Below are 19659 nucleotides of genomic sequence, written 5' to 3'. Positions count from 1 at the left end.
TGATTGTGTGACAACTAGAACCTTAATTGATATAGTGGTGGTGGAAGCCCTAACTGAATTGGTGGTATCGAAAGCCCTAGTTGAATTTTTGGTTGCAAAATCCCTAAATTGAATCCATCATCATAGAAGCCCTCAATTGAATTCATGGTCATGGAAGCCCTAAGTGGTAAAGCAATATCAGAAGTGATGCCCCAATTGGTAAGATGATATGTGATGCCCTAATTTAAGTTATAGTGGTATTTAGTTGCATTCATCAAATAAGTTTTGAGATAGCAGTCGATTTGAGAAATTGGTATAGTGTATTTGTGGACTAACTCGAGTGGTTGCAGAAGCATACTTAGATGATTTTTAGTCTTAGTTTTCTAAGGTATGTGATTTCAATTTCTGAAGTAATTTCATTAAAAGGTATTTCAAGTATTTAGTTAAGAAATTTTGTTTAACTAACTTTAATGGTAAATCTTCTTCACATGAACATGAATGATGTAATTGCCTTCTTATGAAATTGAAGTTATAACTATATTCTATGCTTATGTTAGATGTTAATTTAGAGCATCAATTTTTCTTAATTCATCAACAATATAGTTCCAATCTTGATATGTATGACTTCTTCATTAATAGAATTCAAACTGACATATTAAGAAGATTATTTTCAAATCAAATTCATTCTAATATTCTTAATTCTTTTGTCATCTATAAGAAATCTGCATGTATATTAACATCAATATGAAGGATAGCCAATTTTCTAACTAATCATTAATCTAAATACTACAATCTTGAAAAGGATTTGCATTTAATAATCAAAGTTCTGAGACAGATAAACTATTTTCAATTCATGAGTTATCGCAAAATATTTACAACATAGACTTCTAGGAGTATCCATTGTGAGATATAAAGGATATATTGAATCTAAGCTGAGATGAATAAAATTTCACTTATTGAGAATTCCATGGCAAGACTACATCAGTATAACATATTGCAGAATGATTTAATCTATTATCTTTGATTTCATATTAATCAGCAAACATCATGCTAAGAACTTGGTATCTCTAATACCATACTACTGTGGTTTTACTTAAGAAATATATTAAAAGAAATAGAGAATCCATTGGTAAAAAGCATATACATGCATTCCTTTTATAACCATCGATTTAACATAAAAAGAGAATACTAGATACAAAATCCAACATAGAAGATTTCAAAGGAATACAAAAGAACATAGGGTATCAAGAACACATACATTAAACTATGGAGGCTAATGTTAACAACACCATACTTGCATTGGAAAAAGCAATACAAAAATATGCAAGTTCGTCTTGGTTGATTCATGACTTTAGCGGAGCTCAACATAACCATATGAATGCACAGACTGCTCTTGCTTCCGCGGATGGAAGAGATAGACTTCACACTCCCTTGCACTTGTTCAAATGTGATACAGGTTAAAAGAAAAGCCAATGGAAAATAATGCAGAATAGGTTGTCTGTCGACTTACTAACTTTAGTCAACCATAAGGTAAAAGGAAGAATGCAAAGTTTATATAAAGGTTGCCTTCAAGAAAATGATTCAAGATATTCTACTAAATTTGGCCCGGTCTTAACTCTTTGGCTACCTTTAGTTATAGAGATGGCTATTCAAATGCCTCTCAAATCGAATTTGAAAAGAAAAGATAGGAATTTTTATTTTAAAAGGTTATTTTAATTATTAAAATCTAAAAAGTTCAAGCAACATTACTTTATTGATTATTAAATTATAATGGCATCAAAAAATTTATACATATAAGAATGTTTATAAATATTAATTAAAATATTATGATGAAAGATATATTAAAATCCTTAGAGATATGTTTATATATTTTAACCCAATTATTTAATTAAATTATTAAATAACTCATGCAAGTCTTGTAGATGTATTCTGGCTAGGTCTTTTACCCATCTTCCTAGTGATGGTAATGCCCTGCCTAATTCTTTTCTGACAATGCTTTCACCCTTTCAACATGCTCCCTACAAGGAATTTCCCTATAATTAAATTATAATTTATTTGATCATAAATAACTATAATAGTTAATCTTTCCTCTCAATTCCATAAATTCATGATTAACGATCAACTAACATGTCATCTTCACTTGAAATCATAATGACTAACTATCATACCATTTTTCCAGATTGTATCAAATTAAACTGCCAACTAACTTCGTGTGAACCTCAATGTCTATATTTCAAGCTAAGTCAAAAATTGGGATGTAACATACCATTCCACTTGAGGTTCATCGTCCTTGATGAACTAGAAATTGCAAGGAATATTATAAAGGAGTATTTTTAAAATTGGAATGTAACAAAGATGCCCAAGTTTCTTTAGCAGCCTTTCTAGAGAAGATGATAAAACTTACTATCCTAGTAGTTGACATACCTACCAGCTATGGCATGCTCCTTAGCTAAACCTTCTATCAGGATTTGGGAGGTGAAGTCAAAATGGATTGGTCCCAAGCTGTCATATCCATAGGGAAAGAGAAAGTAGCCCTACTCCCTGAAGCCAAGTCCAAGTACACAGTTTTCCCATCTGATGACCCAAGGTCTCAAATCCTTTATCAAGAAATCAATTTTGCTAATTACTTGATTATGTCTGAAAATGAAGAAATAGGTATGCATTTAGAGGATATGGGTTTTGCTTGGATGTTGGAATTTGATGGAAGTTACTGCTCAAGCAGGTTTGGGCTAGTGTTGTATTGATATCTCCCATAGGTCAAACTTTTCGCTCTTTGTTCAAGTTATCTTTTGAAAATATGAATAATAAAACAAAGTATGAAGCTTTACTCCTGAGACTAGAACATGCAAAAAAGAAGAAAATTACATTGTTAAAGGCCAAAGGTGATGCAGAATTGATAGTAAAGTAAGTTATGAACTGTTTTTTAGTAAGAAATGAAAGATTGAATACTATAAAAATTGGATATGCGATGAAATTGAAGATTTTGAAGCTTTTTCAATAGAATCAATTCCTAGAGAGCTAAATGCTATAGTAGACTCCTTGATGGTATCAACTTCATTGCTGATCCCTCACCCTAATTTTATAACTGATAAGTATTTTGTAGAGATGATTTATAGAACAAGTTTCCCAAACAACAATAACTCATGGAAAGTATTCAAAGATGATGCACATATTAATGCTTTCTTGCAAAGTATGGAAAATTTTTCGACTAATTATTTTGAAGGCTCTGAATCAAAATGTAGGAAGTTTTGTCCTAACTCAGTAGAAAAAAAGATAGAAGGTATAATGAAATTGAAAGGGAATGTGATACCCAAGGGTCTAGTTGAACTTCAGAATCTTTTTGACAGATGGGATGCTTTCTTATCTCAAAGTTCACTCTTTAAAGAGGTCAAAAATTGTGAGAATGAGAAGGTCAACTTAGGAGATAAACCTGACCCTAAGATGGTGAACATAGGGACCTATTGTGAGGTAGATGAGAAGACAAGATTCATCAAACTATTGAGACAATGCATTGATGTTTTTGCCTGGTCATATGAAGATTTGAATACTTTAGAGGACATTTCAAGCACCACATTACCCTAAAACTAGGTACTTCTCATTTTAGATAGAAGTTAAGGACTTATAACCTAAAAGTTTTAGATGAAATATTCAAGGAAATTGATAAGATGCTCAAAGATCATATAATTTTTTCCATACATCACTCCATATGGGTGGCAAATATAGTGCCAATAAGGAAAAAGAATGGAGAGATAAGAATCTATGTAGACTTTAGGAACCTGAATTGGGTGAGCCTAAAGGATAACTTTTCCTTGCCCATAATGGACCAAATTCCCCAAACAGTAGTTGGCTCGAAGATGATGTCATTTCTTGACAGGTTCTCAGGTTATAATCAGACAGGAGTTGCTGAAGAGGATCAACATAAAACAACATTCACAACTCCCTAGGGCACCTTTGCTTATAAGAGAATGCTATTTGGTTTGATAAATGTTGGCACAACTTTCCAACATGCAATGAGTTCAACTTTTGGACATCTTCTAGATAAATTCATCATTGTTTACCTTGATGATATGACTATTTTCTCTAGGATGTGGAAAAAGCATCTAAAAGATTTAAAGAAAGTACTTGAAAAATGTAGAGAACATGGCATCTCATTAAATTTTAAGAAATCAATCTTTGCTATGACAAAAGGAAATTTTTTAGCACATATAGTTTCAAAGGAAGGGATCAAATTTGACCCTAAGAGAGTGAAAGCAATCCAACAGTTATGTCTCCTAGTTAATTGTAATGGTATCAGTTCTTTCTTTGGCTAGATCAACTTCCTTAGAAAAGTTTGTACTTGACTTTATTGAAACCATAAAACTGATGGCAATGATTTTAACTGAGAAACAAAATTTCAAATGGAATGACTCATTAGTTAAAGCATTTGAAGGAGTAAAACAAGCTATTGCAAAGGCACCCACTCTTTTTCTTCCTGATTTTAAGAAAGACTTTATAATGTATTGTTATGCGTTAGATCATACTATGTCAAGTATCCTACTTCAGAAAAATGAAAAGGGAGAAGAAGTGCCTATTTTTTTATGAGCATTCCTCTAAAGAAGCATGAATTATGCTATTCTCTAGTTGAGAAGTAAGCATTCACTGTTGTGAAGCAATTCAAATACTACATCCTTCACTCACATTCTATAGTCTAGGTACCATTACAATAGTTAAGAGAATTCTTACACAACAAGATGTAGCAGTAAACAATAGGGCTACCTAGGTATCAAAAGTGTAGGAATTTGACTTGGATATCAAATCATCTAAGCTATTTCATGGTCAAGTTCTTTGCAAGCTTATGTCAAAAAATAAAGAAGAAGAAGAAGCTTACCCTAATTGCTTGCTAGTTGGTTTGAAGGATGAATGATTTTTAGATATAGCATATTTTCTAACCTATGGAGAATGTCCTAGCCATCTAAAAAGAAAGGATCAAAGGAGCCTCTAGCTTAGAGCAGCTAAATTTATGATTGTAGATGATTTCTTGTATAAAAGTGGACTAGATGGTATGTTCTTGAGATGTGTCAATACCGATTAGTGAGAGAAGCTACTCAAAACCTTTCATAATGAAGCTTGCAGAGGATTATTTTCATCCACAATGACTACCTTTAAAATTCTAAGGAGTGGGTATTATTGGCTAGGTATGGTTAAGTCTATATATAAATGGGTAGGTAATAGAAAAAGATGAAAATTGTTTATGGGTAAACCACAACTAGCTGCCCTACCTATAAAGTTGATCATTATAGAAGAACCTTTTCAGCAGTGGGCATTAGACTTTATTGGCCCAAACAATCCTAACTCCAGCACTGGTCATACACATATTCTTACTACCGTGGATTGCTTCACCAAATGGGTCAAAGTGATTCCTATAAAATTTACAACATTTGAAGTGGTTTGAAAATTCTTAACAAAAAATATCTTGACTTGTTTTCAGGTGCCAAACAAGATAGTAATTGATATTGCTCAAAATTTCTTGTCTTAAGAAATTCAAAAATTCTATTATAATTATGGTGTTCAGCTATCACATGCTTCTGCCTATTTTCCCGAAGACAATGGGAAAGCCAAGTCAACTAATAAAAATTTGATTAATATCATGAGAGAATTGGTGGATGAAAAAGGGAGAGATTGGCACAAATGATTGCATGAAGAAGTTTGGGTAGATAGGACCTCTCCTAAAAGAGCTATTGGTATGACTCCTTTTGATTTAGTATTCAAAGTTGAAGCATAATTGTCTTTACCATTAGAACTAGATGCTCTAAACTTCCAAAAGGTAATCAAAGATGAGGTGTTCTCTACTTCTATTGAAAAGTGGATATTGTACCTTTAGAAGATCAAAGAAGAGAGGAGAGAAATAGTGGAACACATCACCAATCACCAGGAAAGGGTAAAGAAGATTTTTGATCAAAGAGCAAGGCCTCAAAGGCTCATGGAAGGAGATCAAGTATTACTATGGGATAAAAGGAGAGAGCCTAAGGGAGCACATACCAAGTTTGAAAGCCTATGGAAAGGGCCATTTGTCATTTCAATGGAATTGGGCTCCAATGCATTCAAACTTAAATATCTTAACGGTGATGATTTACCCCTATCATATAGTGGATAGGATCTTAAGATTTTCAAGTTCTAGGTCTACTTGTTGTCTTCATTGTAAATACCCATTTTCCCTTGTTTTGTTTCCCATCTGGTTGTGTTACTTTGTCCTTCCTATTTTGGTGTCTCTTTAGTTTAGGTTTGTTCAAAATTGGTCTATGGAACTAGAGAATCCTAAGTTTGTGTATGATCCTTTTCAGTCTCATTCCCTAGTCAAAGCCAATTGTTACCCTACACATTTTTGCAATGTGTAATATTTCTAGCCAAGAGTCCTTTTGTAACTTGAAGTCAAACTTGAAGTTTTAACCCACTTCAAGTTCAAGTTCATCTCCACCCACTTCTCGTTATGTTAGCAAGGTCTTTACCCATCAACCTAAATTCATATGCTTGAAGTTGAAGTTGAAGTCAAAGTTGATTCAAAACATAAACTTCAACCTTGACTTCATGGTTTGTTGACATTGCTTGTTTTCTCGTAGGTTATATATTAAGAAATAATGAAATCATTTGCGAGGCAAGAAACGAGTCCCACCCAGTGGTGATCTTAATGACATAAAAGGCAAAAAATATGAAAACTATGAAAAATTGTGCCAAAGTACAATTACTTTTATGAGAAAAGGTGGCATTTATATTTTGTGATATCATGAGATGTAGAGCTACATGCAGATTTGATGGACATTAACTACAAACAACCTTGCAAGTCTTGTCAAGTACAAGTGATATGCTTGTTATAAATAATTTGGCCCATTCATATCTTTCCTAAGATTTTCAAGAAATTATTTCCTATAATTACCAATATCGCTTGCATAATTGTTCATTTAATCATTTTGAGCTCTTGGCATTGATTGGTAAGTAAGAGAAGTAGGAGGTTAGGCACTATCAAGAATTGTAAGTGCATTATCCTCTTCTCTGTCATTTTTGTGCCTAGTTTTCATTTATCTCTATAAATATTTCATCTTTAAAATTAATCCATGACGCATTTTTTCCCTAAGATGCCTAAGCTAGAAAAGCCATGCCTCTTAAGCTTCCTCCCCAAAATTTAGAATACTTTCTTGGTAAAAAAGAATCCGGCTGATATAGTCGAGTGGATGAAAAATGTCCACTCTAGGCCTATCCATCAAAAATTAGCTAGAAGTGGGTTACTCAAAGCTATCGCCTTCCCATCAGCCATAGAGTGTCCATAATTGGTTGTTGAATGTGCAAATCACTATGATTTTAGCACCAAGTGCATAAAGAAGGCTTTTGAGAAGGTATTGATTAGGATAAATAGGGTTAGTGTCAATTCATCTCTAAGAATTCCTCATAAAGAACCTTATGAGCCCTAGACATTTGAGGAAGTAGAATTCCTATATGGTGATAGAAAGAAAGATTATGATTCTATTGTGGCATAGACTTGTCTTTTGAAACCTACTGAAGGAGGCGCTAGATTGGTCAAACCCTTAACTATTGAACATTTCATTAGGGAGATTGAAAATATTGTGTTACTTTTAAATAGAGTCAAGGGTAATGACCACGACTTCTATTGGGAGATCTGGATGTACCTCTTTATTCAAAATATTGTCAAGGGTGAAAAATTCATTGACTGGGCTGATTTAATAGTTGAAAATTTACATCTCATAGTTGTGAGTAGTTTTAACTCATTCTTTTTTTCCTCCTAATTAATCTACATATTAGTGTCATCTAAGGAATGGGAGGGACTTCCACACATGCCCTAGACCAATGAAATGACCATCTATTAGTAGTACAAAGATCTCTAGGCAACTAGATTTTGTAAAGAATTTAGGAGGGTTGATGATGTATTCCTCGAGAGATTAGTATTTGAGATCCAAGGACACAAAAATCATAGGTTATTAGAAGAATCAGTGCAAGCCATCAAGATTTATTGTTATTTCTATATTTAGTTTCCTAAATTTATGTATTTTAGAGTTGAAGGTTTTTCTAGTGAACCTCTTAGGTTGCCACACTATTGTTTAGAGAACATTGTCTTATCTAAGATATCTAGGCAATTTGTTTCTATGATAGAGTCTCCTAAAAGCTCTAAAAAATCATCTTCTTCCATATTTCCTATTGAAATTGGCCATTATAGATGCTCTTCAAGTAGGTTGTGTTAACAAAAACTACATTGTCTCGCTTATGCCTCAAATCCTACTCTTCTAGAGAGGATTTTGATTATACAGGTATGGCTAGGGATAATTTCAAGCATGCATCTTCACTAGTCCATGTTCCACATTTGGAAGATTATTGAAAAAATTATCCTGATGAATTTGAAGTTAGAAAAAGATTATGGTCTAGGTTGACAATTAGCCAAATTAACACATTTAAGGTTAACCTTAGCACCCATGAGATATCATAAGATGAAGTTTAAGAAGTGACTAACCCATTTTATGTTGATCAAATTGAATGCATCGCTATCTTTGAAATTGATTGGACTAGAAGGGAAGAGGATGTTCTACTTTCCCATACCTCAAAAGTGTTCAGAAGAAATAAAAAATGGTTGAAGTCAAAGAGTGTTGAAATAGCTACCCCTAGGGCCCTAGATAAAGACTCAAGAGCCAAACATAAAAAAGGTACACTAAAAACCAAAGGCCATAACTAAACCAAGTATTGATAATTCTATTGTAGGTTCTCTTAAAGTTGAAGCCAAAGTGACTTCACAACTACTTCAACTTCAAGTTCGTAAAGAGGTGCCAAAGGTCAGAATGGTAACTCACTTGAGTACTAAGAAACAAATTCTAAGAAAAGGAAAGGACACAGTAACAATTGAGCTAAATCCCATAAAAAAAAATTCAAATCTAAAGCAATCCCCTAGTTCTCCCATGGAAGATAATACACTAGATCCTTAAGGGTTACCTAAAAGTGTTGGTACTTCACCATGTACACTTGCCTTAATTAAAAGTTTTCCCATGATAGGCAAAGACCCTACCATGCCTAAGTGGCTAGAAACCTCCATCGAGAAGAAAAGAAGCTTGGTACACCTATCAATGCATATTAATCACATGGTTAGCAAGTGCCTAGAAAATTCTTCCAACACTAAGAAAGCTAGAACAAAATCTAGGATAAAGTTTGATAAAAGTTCAAGACATTGGTCAACCAAGATAGCCAAACCACTAAAAGGAAGTTTGCATGATGACCTCACTCCTCAAGATTATCAGGTATCAAGGATTGATCTTGGAAAGGGGATTCATGCAGTGGATATGATAATTTTTGAAGCCTTAAACAAAAGGATTGTAGATAGCTTCTGGAAGGATGCTCAGGATAAACAAGATATGAAAGAAGCAATGAGGAGTATGGCGCAATACATCAATGCTAACCTATACCCAAAACCTTAACCTTTGACTGAGATGTTGGAAATTCTAGATATATCTTCTCTTGCCAACCAATAGTTTCTTGAAAATTTACATAAATGTAAAGCTGTTGCAAAAACATCTTAAGGATGGTTGCAATTTGTCCCAAGCAAAACTATGAAGCAGATAAGCCTTTTGGACAAGGCTTCAAAAGAAACTACTATCATCATCAAAAAGGTGGAGACTAATAATGAAGGCTTTTAGAAAGAAAGAAACAATTGGGTAAAAGTGATGCTCTGGATAGAGGAGATTTAAGGATTTGGATTACAAAGATTCCAAGTTGAATGCCCTATGGCTAGTCTGGAAGATAGAACTTTGTATGTGATTAAAGATTGTATCGAATGGAGGAATGAGGCATTGGTTTAGGTAGCAAGTGAAATAAAAGAAATCTTGGATGGTCTTAAGCTTATGGATGAAATAATCCAAGGTGATCTTAAATGTTTTAGAAAGCATTGTGCAGGTAAGGAAAGTGACTCTGTAGCCCCTATGGAAGAATTGATAAATGAAGTCCAAAAGAAATTCCAAGAGATTCAGGAGAAGAAAGTGCCATGTAGACAAGACTTTTCAAATCTCACCCATGCTTAAGCTAGGTTGATAATAAACCTAAAACATTTGGAGATGCATGAAGAAAAGGTAACAAAAATGAAGAGGGAAAAGGAAGTCTAGAAGTAGAGGATTGCATATATTGGCTTTTCTCATCAATCAATTATCTCTACATTTACCACTGCCTATTAAATGTGGAAGGTTGCAAGAACCACGATTAGTGGTGACCGGTCCTCCTAGCATGTCACATTGTCATTAGGTGGCTGCATTTTTATTTTCTCTTGTTTTATTTCTTTTATGCAATTTAGTTAATATGGTTGTGTTAACTAAGAGATAATGTACTCTTGGCAGCGTAATATTGGATAACTATCCAGCCCAATGCCATATAAATATGCAATAGATAATGTCTAATAGGGTTAATATCTCCTTGGAATAGAAATAGAAATACTTTTGTTTTGATATTTTGCACTTTAAAATTTGAATGAAATACTTTCTAGATTAGCAACAATTAATGTGAAATTCTATAGTTTTACTTGCTGAAACTTCTTGAAGTAGATACTATTGTCTTCTTTATGATGATTTGCATTCTTGAGGGTGTATCATTATGTGGAAGTGAAGTTACATTTTTTGTGTAGTTAAATCTTGAAGGTCATGGGAGGTGAAATCTGTATTACTTCATTAGTTATCCTTTGTTTTAACATTTGATCATGTGGTTGATACTAATTGTTAAAATCAAATGGTTTTTTAGTATTCACATTTACCTTGTATTCATGAGATAACTTAAAGTTTTTAGTATTTTAAAGTAAAATACTCATTGGGAAGATTTTCCCTCAATAGGTGATTTAACAATTATCTTTTCATAAAAGATTAGTTGTACCTTGTATAACATAAATCCAATCTCAAGCAGAGAATTCCTTATCTATAATTAGGAATTCAATTTGTTAGTATGCAAATATTTTTCCTTTAGAATTTGTCAAAATCATGGGAAAAACTATTTATTAACACTATTATTTTCATTTTATTTCACACACAAAATTTGTGTATAGTTTATATATTTTAATTTATGTTATTGGTTATTTATTTTAGATTATATGAATGTTTTATTTTCTAGGTGTTTCTATTTTAATTTTATTGTTTACATATACAAATTATATTAGTTTATACACTTTATTTTATGTAATTATAAATAGTTATCTTTAATTCATGTTTTCTTTAGATTTAATTATAAATTCATATGTGTGGTTTGTTGTGTATTTCTTGCATTATTAAATTGAAGATTATATTTTCATACTTTATAATGCTTTCAAATTCTTAGAATAGTTTTTCTCTACGAGTTTTAGTTTAGCTCTTGTCACTAGGAAGTGGCAGTTCCTCTCGCCAATTCTATTTTGATTTATTATAGGTTTCAGTTTAGCTCATGTTGCTAGGAAGTGACAGTTGCTACCCAAAATTTTATTTTGTTTGTTGTAGTTTCATTTATGTCTGTTCTAGTTGCACTCATCCCCACTTGAAAAATTATCTTCATCCCTTGAGCAATGAACCACTATAACTCTCATTAGTGTACAACCCCATATTGATATTAATTGCCACAAATTAGATAAGAGGAATAAGTATAGTATGGTAGATGAATGGTACATTAAAACAAGACTTATATCATCACAATATATAATCTCCCATTTCTACTTTGTTTATATTTATGGACTAAAGGAATGTTTTGTATTTCAAGTATCTCATTTTAGTCCAAGTTTCCATGTGTAATCTCGCTTTGTATCATACAAGTACTTACTATGTTCAAATCTTTTGAATGGGGAGGTACATTTTATTTTAATGCTTATGTAATTTATTAAAGTTTTAGTGTTTCTCTTATTGGCGTGTATCTCCATCCAACTCTATTTTCTCTTTATTCTTGATAGGGCACTAGACTTATCTATTTGAGGGTATGCTTCCACACACACACACACAAATTTTAATGACAATAACCATTCAAGGATTTCTTCTAGATAATATGCATGGATATTTTTTCAATGGTAATCACCATTCAAGGATTGCCTCTAGATAGTACCTAGGAGGGTTATCTACAACTTTAAAACACTAGGGAAACAAATGACATGGCATAGGGATGGAGGTGAGTGTGTCACTTGCATCAAATTTAACCATGGAATGACATGGTATTGAGACCAATAATGACAAACTGCAACTAAGATAAATGTAAATTAAGACTGTAGTTTTCTTTGAACATTATGTTACACTTTGTGGAGAAGAATTATGAGAAGTTATCCTTTGACCCTTATTGAGATGAGATTTACTAATAAATAATAAGAGATAAACTAATCATTTATGTTATTAATAAACCATACTCATTAGTGTACATGGTGTAAACACGTATTCATGAAACCTTAGTGTAGGATGCAAATGGACTGACGATGAACTTAACTAAACCCAAGATATCATCATCAAAATGTAACCTCTATGAGCGTCTCATGTTTCCCTAACTACAACTACTAAAATAGCTCTCAAACCAAAACCTTAGTGATAGTTATAGAATGTGAGAATGCTTAAAATGTAGATTTACAATCGATACATGCAAGATCTATGATTGAAATGCAGATCTATGATTAAAATGTAGATTGAAATGCAATGAACTAACATGTAATAAATGATGCTAAATAACTCAAAATAATGCTAAAATGCTATGAAAATGCTACAATGAGAACGCTAAGATGATGAATCAAAATGTGCCTATAGTACAGATGCCTAAGACTTGGGTCCCTTTGCTCTTGAATTCTCCTTCTATATATAGGATTTTTAGAAGGGGTTGGTAAGAATTTGGGTTTTACCTTTCACTGATGGATACAAGTGAAATTGAAATTGTCTCATGAGAGACAAGAAAAAGAGCCCAAAAGTCTTGATTGGAGGCTCAATGTGGCTTTTATTTCAACAAAAATGTGTCATGAGAGATAAGAGGAGGAGCCCAAATGTCATGATTTGTGGCTAATTGTGGCCTTTATTTCAACAAAAATGTCTCATGAGAGACAAGAGGAGGAGCTCAAAAGTCATGATTTAAAGCTAAATTTAGATTTCTTTTCAACTAAAATGTCTCGTGAGAGACAAGAGGAATAGCTCAAAAATTCATGATTTGTGGCTAAATTTGGATTTCTTTTCAATTCTTTATATAAAAGAAGGATTTTCATTTTGTGAGAATAAATGGATGTATTGATTTAATAAAAGTTCTATTTATTCTCAAAATTGTGTCTTTTCCCTCTCTTTTTTGAATTTGATTTTATGATTTTGAATTGTTTTTCTCCTCTTTTGAAGTTGATTTAGGTCTTATTAAGTTGATAGATGATTAATGATCCAATGTCATCTTTTAATTTGAAAGTCTATTGTGTTTCTTCTAATTTTCTCTTTAATTTTCACTGATTGATTGAAACTATGTGATTTAGGTCTTTGCAAATTTTTGGGTGTCTACAAATGCTCCTCTTTGAGCTAATATGCAAAGCATATTAGTTCAAAGACTATCTTGATTTTCTAATTTTAGTTCAAATTCTGATGATTGGATGTCTGTTCATTGATGATTTGATGTCTGATTGTTTATGATTTGATGTCTTGATTGTTGATAATTTGATGATTTGATTGTTTTTGATTTGATGATTTGATTATTTTTTATTTGATGTTGAAATATTTTTTTTTGAATAACATGGTTTTGGTAGGCTTGATGTTTGAAATTTTTTGGCCAGGATAGGGCATTTTTGATGTTTCAAAAAAATTTGATGCCCCAACTTGGATGCCCTAGTTTAATTTAATGTTACAATTTTGGCTAGGGTAGCACGTTTTTGATATTTGAAAATTTTTGATGCCCTAGTTTGATATGGATATACTACTCTCTCAGAAATGAATTTGAAAAAATGGATGTACAAAATAGGGATGTTCCAATTTTATTTCTGGAAATGTTGATGAGAACAATTGGTAGGGAATGTGTAGTCACAAAGTGATGGGTAGAATCAATCAAGTAGTGTTGATACATACAAAAAGTGCCCCCTTAGGATACAGAGTAGGGAAAACTAACATGTCCATCTCAGGATACAGAGTAGGACAAATAACTAGTTGAAGATAGAACCATTAGCTAAATAGCTAGATGTTGAGATTTGATTGATGTAGGATGATCACTTGTGATGAAAAATTGATGTCATTGTTTGGTGTTTGATTGTTCAAGATGAGATGAGTGCCCCTAGTGACAAGGGATCTTCGAATCAGACAAAAAAAAATGATGTAGGTGGTATGACATAGGGTTGGTTTGTAGAGCTTAGGTTCATTGTATTGACTAATCACGTATGTTAGTTATGATGATGACCCTTTTATGTTGATATTGATGACCTTTTGAATGTTGATGTTGATGATTTGATCCTTTTGGTATAGGAGATATTCAAGTTTTTTGGTGTTTAGACTCATGCACTTGATATATCATGGACTCATGTATGCATGTGATGGTTTGACTTGACGATTATGGTAGCAGTGGATGCGGATGTGTATATATATGTGAATGATTAATGTAGATGAATCATGAGTTAGAACAGATGGTATGTTATTGATGATGTAACGAAAATGTAATGAGATGAGATAACATGATATGTAATGAAATGAAATGAAATTGGTAATGAAATGAGATGAAATGTAATGAGATGTGATAACATGATATATAATGAAATGAAATGAGTAATGAAATGAAATAAAATGTAATGAAATGAAACAAGATGTGATAACATGAGAGGTTAATAAATGAATGAAATGGGTGATGAAATGAAAAGAAATGTGATGAGATGAAATGAGATGTGATAACATGAGAGGTAAAGAAATGAAGTGGTTAAATGAAAAAGGGAATCAAATGTCAAAGAAACAAAATGAGAAACGATGGAATGAAATGGAATAAAATGTCTACAGATGTAATAAATATATATAAGAGGATGAGGAAAAAGAATGAAATGGATTGAAACGGTTAATGACCAAAATGATATACGATAGGATGATATGAAATTAAGAAATGCAATGAAATGGCCAAATGCAGGAATTGTATGAAAGGAGTGGAAATGTGATAAAATAGGATGTGACACATAGAGGGTGGGTGAAGGTGAAAAATGGAAGGAAATGAAATTGTCTGAGGTTTGAAGGATATGATGTGGAGTATCAAGTTTTGAGGTTAAAAAGCCACAAAATGAATGGATGAAAATGAAAGAAGATGGAGGATGGGAAAAGACGGTGTAGCGAATCAGAGCAAATGGAATGTGGTTAAATGAGATTGTTTGAGATTCGAAAGCCACACAAGGTAGCAGATGATGTGGTGCAATTTGATAGCAACTAGAATTGTTTGAGATTCAAAAGCCACATAATGCAATGAGTGTAATGAGAAGGTGAATGCATGAAGTGTAATGCTAGTGTAGATGTTGTGAAGAGACAAAGTCCATGATATTGGAGTACTAGAAGGTCATCATGATGTTGATGTTTATGTTGTTGTCTATTTTTTGATAACCAGTCATGAAGTTGTGCACTAACATTTGTCAATTGTATCCTAATTTATGTGCCAACCATTTGTTTGCAAAGGAAACCAAGATGAATATGCAAACTAAATGAATGCAACTAACTGTCACTTTTTTAAAGAGATGCAAACTAATTGTCATCATAGAGCATGTAATAAAACAAAAGTGACTAAGTAAAACCACTACTAGTCACCTATAGTGATATGAATACTATGTCACACTGAGAAGTACCAGTAAAGAGGAACAATGTATAAGAAAACATCACAACCATTAAGAACCAAAAGCTATACCCAAAAAATAATAAAAATAGTCACATGTTAGATAAAAGATCTCACCTAAGATATAACACAAAATTGGTCAAGGTACACATGGTGTTCCATATGAGAGGAGACACTTATAAGTGGACACCAATAATATGCAAAACCACAAGATCACTAAAGTAAAATAGTGGAAAACCAATAAAAAGATCATAACTATATCCTGATACCTCTAGTCAAGTACATCATCAAGGCACTAAAAGCACATGATAGCATAGAAAATCATTATTTGCAGAGCAGGGGTGCTTCTAATTGTGCGAAATAGTATCAAGTTTTTTTAGTTCTACCAAGGAGCGATTATCATATTAGGAAAATAAGAGAGTGTGGCATGTGTCAGCAGTGATTTAGTAGCAGGTACTGTCTATGTGTTGACAGAAATTAAGGTGGCTAAATGTTGGAAATAAGGGCCAAGTGTACTGGGTACCAATGCGACAGGATGTAGAGTGTGTGGTGGCAGGAATTTTTGGTAGTCGTTATGGCATAGGAATGGTAGAAGTGTACCCGATACGAGTTGGGTAGGAAGCAAACATGTGAGAATATTAGTAAAGAGTAAATCCAGGTGAGGGCTGACCATAAATAAGCGTATAGCATGGGAATGGAACGAAGAAAGGTGAAGAGTAAAATGTGGTGCTTGGATTGATTGAGAAGGCTGAGGCAGTGTGTAAGTGAAAGCATGTTAGGTGCACTAGATCAGTCATAGCAGGAGAGTGATGCTAGCCAAGGAAGGTGGACTAGGCAAGGGTGAAGGGAAAAGTGCATTCAGTGAACCTATGAGGAGTGGGTGGATTAGTCTGAATAGCAAGGTGAATCAAATTAGGCAAGATAGGGGTTGGCACAACCTAACAATGCAAGGATTGGGGTAGAAGAAATGCCCTTGTCAGTGTTAATGATGTTGTCGAGGATTGCAACATAAGAAGCATTGCAAGAGGTATTAAATGACAATGAGCTAATGATGCAGGTAGAGAAGAGTCTGCCTAAGATGATGAAGAGTATGTTTGGACTAGAGGAGGAGGTGGGGGAGATAAAATATCCTAAAAATTATATGGAAAAGGCTTTGAGGGATGTATGAGACAATAGTGTGGGTGAGGGGATGAGTGGAGCAGGCTGGTTGATTAACCTTGGAATTCTAGGACAAGGATCAATAAGAAGGGAAGTGAGCGGTGTAAATGTGGAGGAATCATGGCTAGAGGTGGGGGGTGGAGACCAACCATCAAATGATGTTGAAGAATTGCAGAGAATGTTGGCTATAGAGAGAGACTGAGCAGAAAATGTTGAACATGAAGTCGAGTTTCTACACGGATTGACAGAAAAAGTGCAAGAAGATGGAGTGCAAACAGAAACAAGATGACTCCAAGTGGTGGTGAATAAAGAGTGGGCATAGGTGCAATCACTAGAAGAAAAACTGCATGTGGAGCAATTGCATTTGGAAGGGAATGATGCAGGGATGCAAGAAGAATGGTCACTTGCTCAGCAGTTGTAGGAATTTTTGAAGATGGTGCAAGTGGGTTTAAGAGAGTTCTTAGAATGAACTAGTGTTATTGCAGTCATAGTTAGAGTCCTTTAGAGAAGTGATTACAAAGGTGAATTCTTTAGTGTTGAAGTTGTAGGAATAGTTAGTGCTGAGTGAGGGGAAGGTGAGGCAATTGCAATAGTGTTTGGGCAAGGCAAAAGTGGACATGGAATGATGGTGAATAATGACTGATCAGATGCAACAAGAGTGGGATGTGGCCCAACAAGCGATCACTGCATAGGGGGTAAGAAAGTTGGTGGAGAATGTATTAGTGGAAATGCACCAAATAGAAAAGGTACATCAAGAAGCCACTTACTGGATGGGTCATTATTAGGCATTCTTGAATGAGGATCGGCGAGAAACACAGTTCATAGATAGAGAATTTACACATCTAATGAACACACAATTACATAGTGAGAGGTTTCCAATTCTCATGGATGAGGTATGAACACACAAGGTGTTGACACTAAGGGCTTCTTCATGTGGAGCTAGGCTAGAAGAGATTCCCTTGATTGGACACCCTATTTTGCCATCTCCCTTGGGGAGGGCAAAATAAATAATCTGCCAAACACTAGTTAAATGTAATATTGTTGTTGCCGTCATAGGAGAATAAAAAGTTTGTGCTTTTTGTTCTGGCAATCAAAGGGACAACAAATGTTGATTGTAATGTAGTGTCATGTTTTGTTTTTGGGATTTTGTGGAATATGTAAATGTTTTTGGGATGTTTAATAGATATGTGAATTTTATTTTATTTGTCAAATATTTAAATGTTTTTGGGATGTTTGATATATATTTGAATGTTTTTGGGTTTTTGTGATAAATATTGGAATGGTTTGACTCTTGTAAAAGTGGGAACACTACAATCCATAGAGTAAGTGTAATTGTGACTCATAAGAAAGAATGTTTGTGTGTAGATTAACAATCGTGACAGACAATAATAAGGTGAATGTAGGGATGTTTCTCTAGGTATGTGATGAGATAGACATTCTCGAGGCCTACGAAAAGGTGTTTGGGGCCCAAAAGAGGATACTTGGGTCTCAAGAATGTGAAATAGGGACCTTGAAAAAGGCACTTTAACACAAAAAAGGTGTATTGGGGGCCCAAAGGACATCGAGGTCTTTGAAAGAGGCAAAACTGGGCCTAAAAAGGCATTTGAGGGGCCTAACAAGGTGCTTGGGGCCTAAAAAGGTGCTGGAGGGATCCAAAAAGGACAATTGGGCCTTGAAAAAGGTGCTTGAGGGGCCTAAAAAGGTGTTTTGGGCCTAATAAGGTGCTGGAGGGGTCCGAAAAGGACACTTGGGCCTTGAAAAAGGTGCTTGAGGGGCCTAAAGCTTTAGGCCTAAAAAAGTGCTAGATGGGTCTGAAAAGGACACTTGGGCCTTGAAAAAGGTGCTTGAAGGTTCTAAAAAGGCACTTTGGGCCTAAAAAGGCACTGGAGGGGTCTGAAAAGGAAATTGGGCCTTACAAAAGGTGCTTTGAAGGGGGGGGGCAGACTCATACACTTATGCTTGCTTATTTTGTGCCCTCGACTAAGTGAGGATGAAAGAGTCCAACAAATATCTGGGCTTTCAAGATAGCATTGATATATTCATTGAAGGGGGCTAGACCAATCATGACCATGCAACATAAATAAGATGAATGATCCATTGGGAATTGTTGTTCCTTACAAGAGGGGAAAGTGGGGTGCCATCGATGCCTCTTGCGCTATTTGTGTTGTATAAAATTTTCCAAGCCCAGCAAAATGGTTCAAGACATTACTACATTGCTTCTTAATACCATTGAGGTGCTTCATATGTGTATACCTTATGTGGGTTAAAGTGAACCAAGAATTGATAGGAATTTTGGGGTGTTGTTAAATTTTCAAGTGTTTATGGCTATGTTTGGCAATTATGACCATGTTCAAACATTTTTGGCAAATTTGGGCAATTTGTGAACTCCTTTTAATGATTTTAGACAAGTTTTGAATTTTTTTTGGTTAGTTTTGGCAAATTTTGGATTTTTTTCCTGATATTTTTTAGAGGATTTTTGAATTTTTTTGATAATTTTAAACATTTTTTGGACTTTTTAAAAATATTTGTGGAAGATTTTTGAATTTTTTTGATAATTTTGATATTATTCGGAGATTTTTGAATTTCAGGGAATGGAGTGAGGATGTGAGTGAGATTTATTGGAATACGAGGTGTAACCAGGATCGTATGAGGCACCTAAAGAGGTAAGGAGACTAAAATGGGCCCAAAAGGTTGAAGCATGGGCATGAATGACTATGTTTGGGATGCGAGGGGAGTGTTGGATATCAAATGGGTCAAAGGAAGGCCAAA

The sequence above is a fragment of the Cupressus sempervirens genome, chromosome 7, assembly GCF_028749045.1.
Source record: "Cupressus sempervirens isolate cs-2001-9-10 chromosome 7, ASM2874904v1, whole genome shotgun sequence".
Classification (NCBI taxonomy): domain Eukaryota; kingdom Viridiplantae; phylum Streptophyta; class Pinopsida; order Cupressales; family Cupressaceae; genus Cupressus; species Cupressus sempervirens.
Note: the sequence above shows the minus strand (reverse complement) of the source record.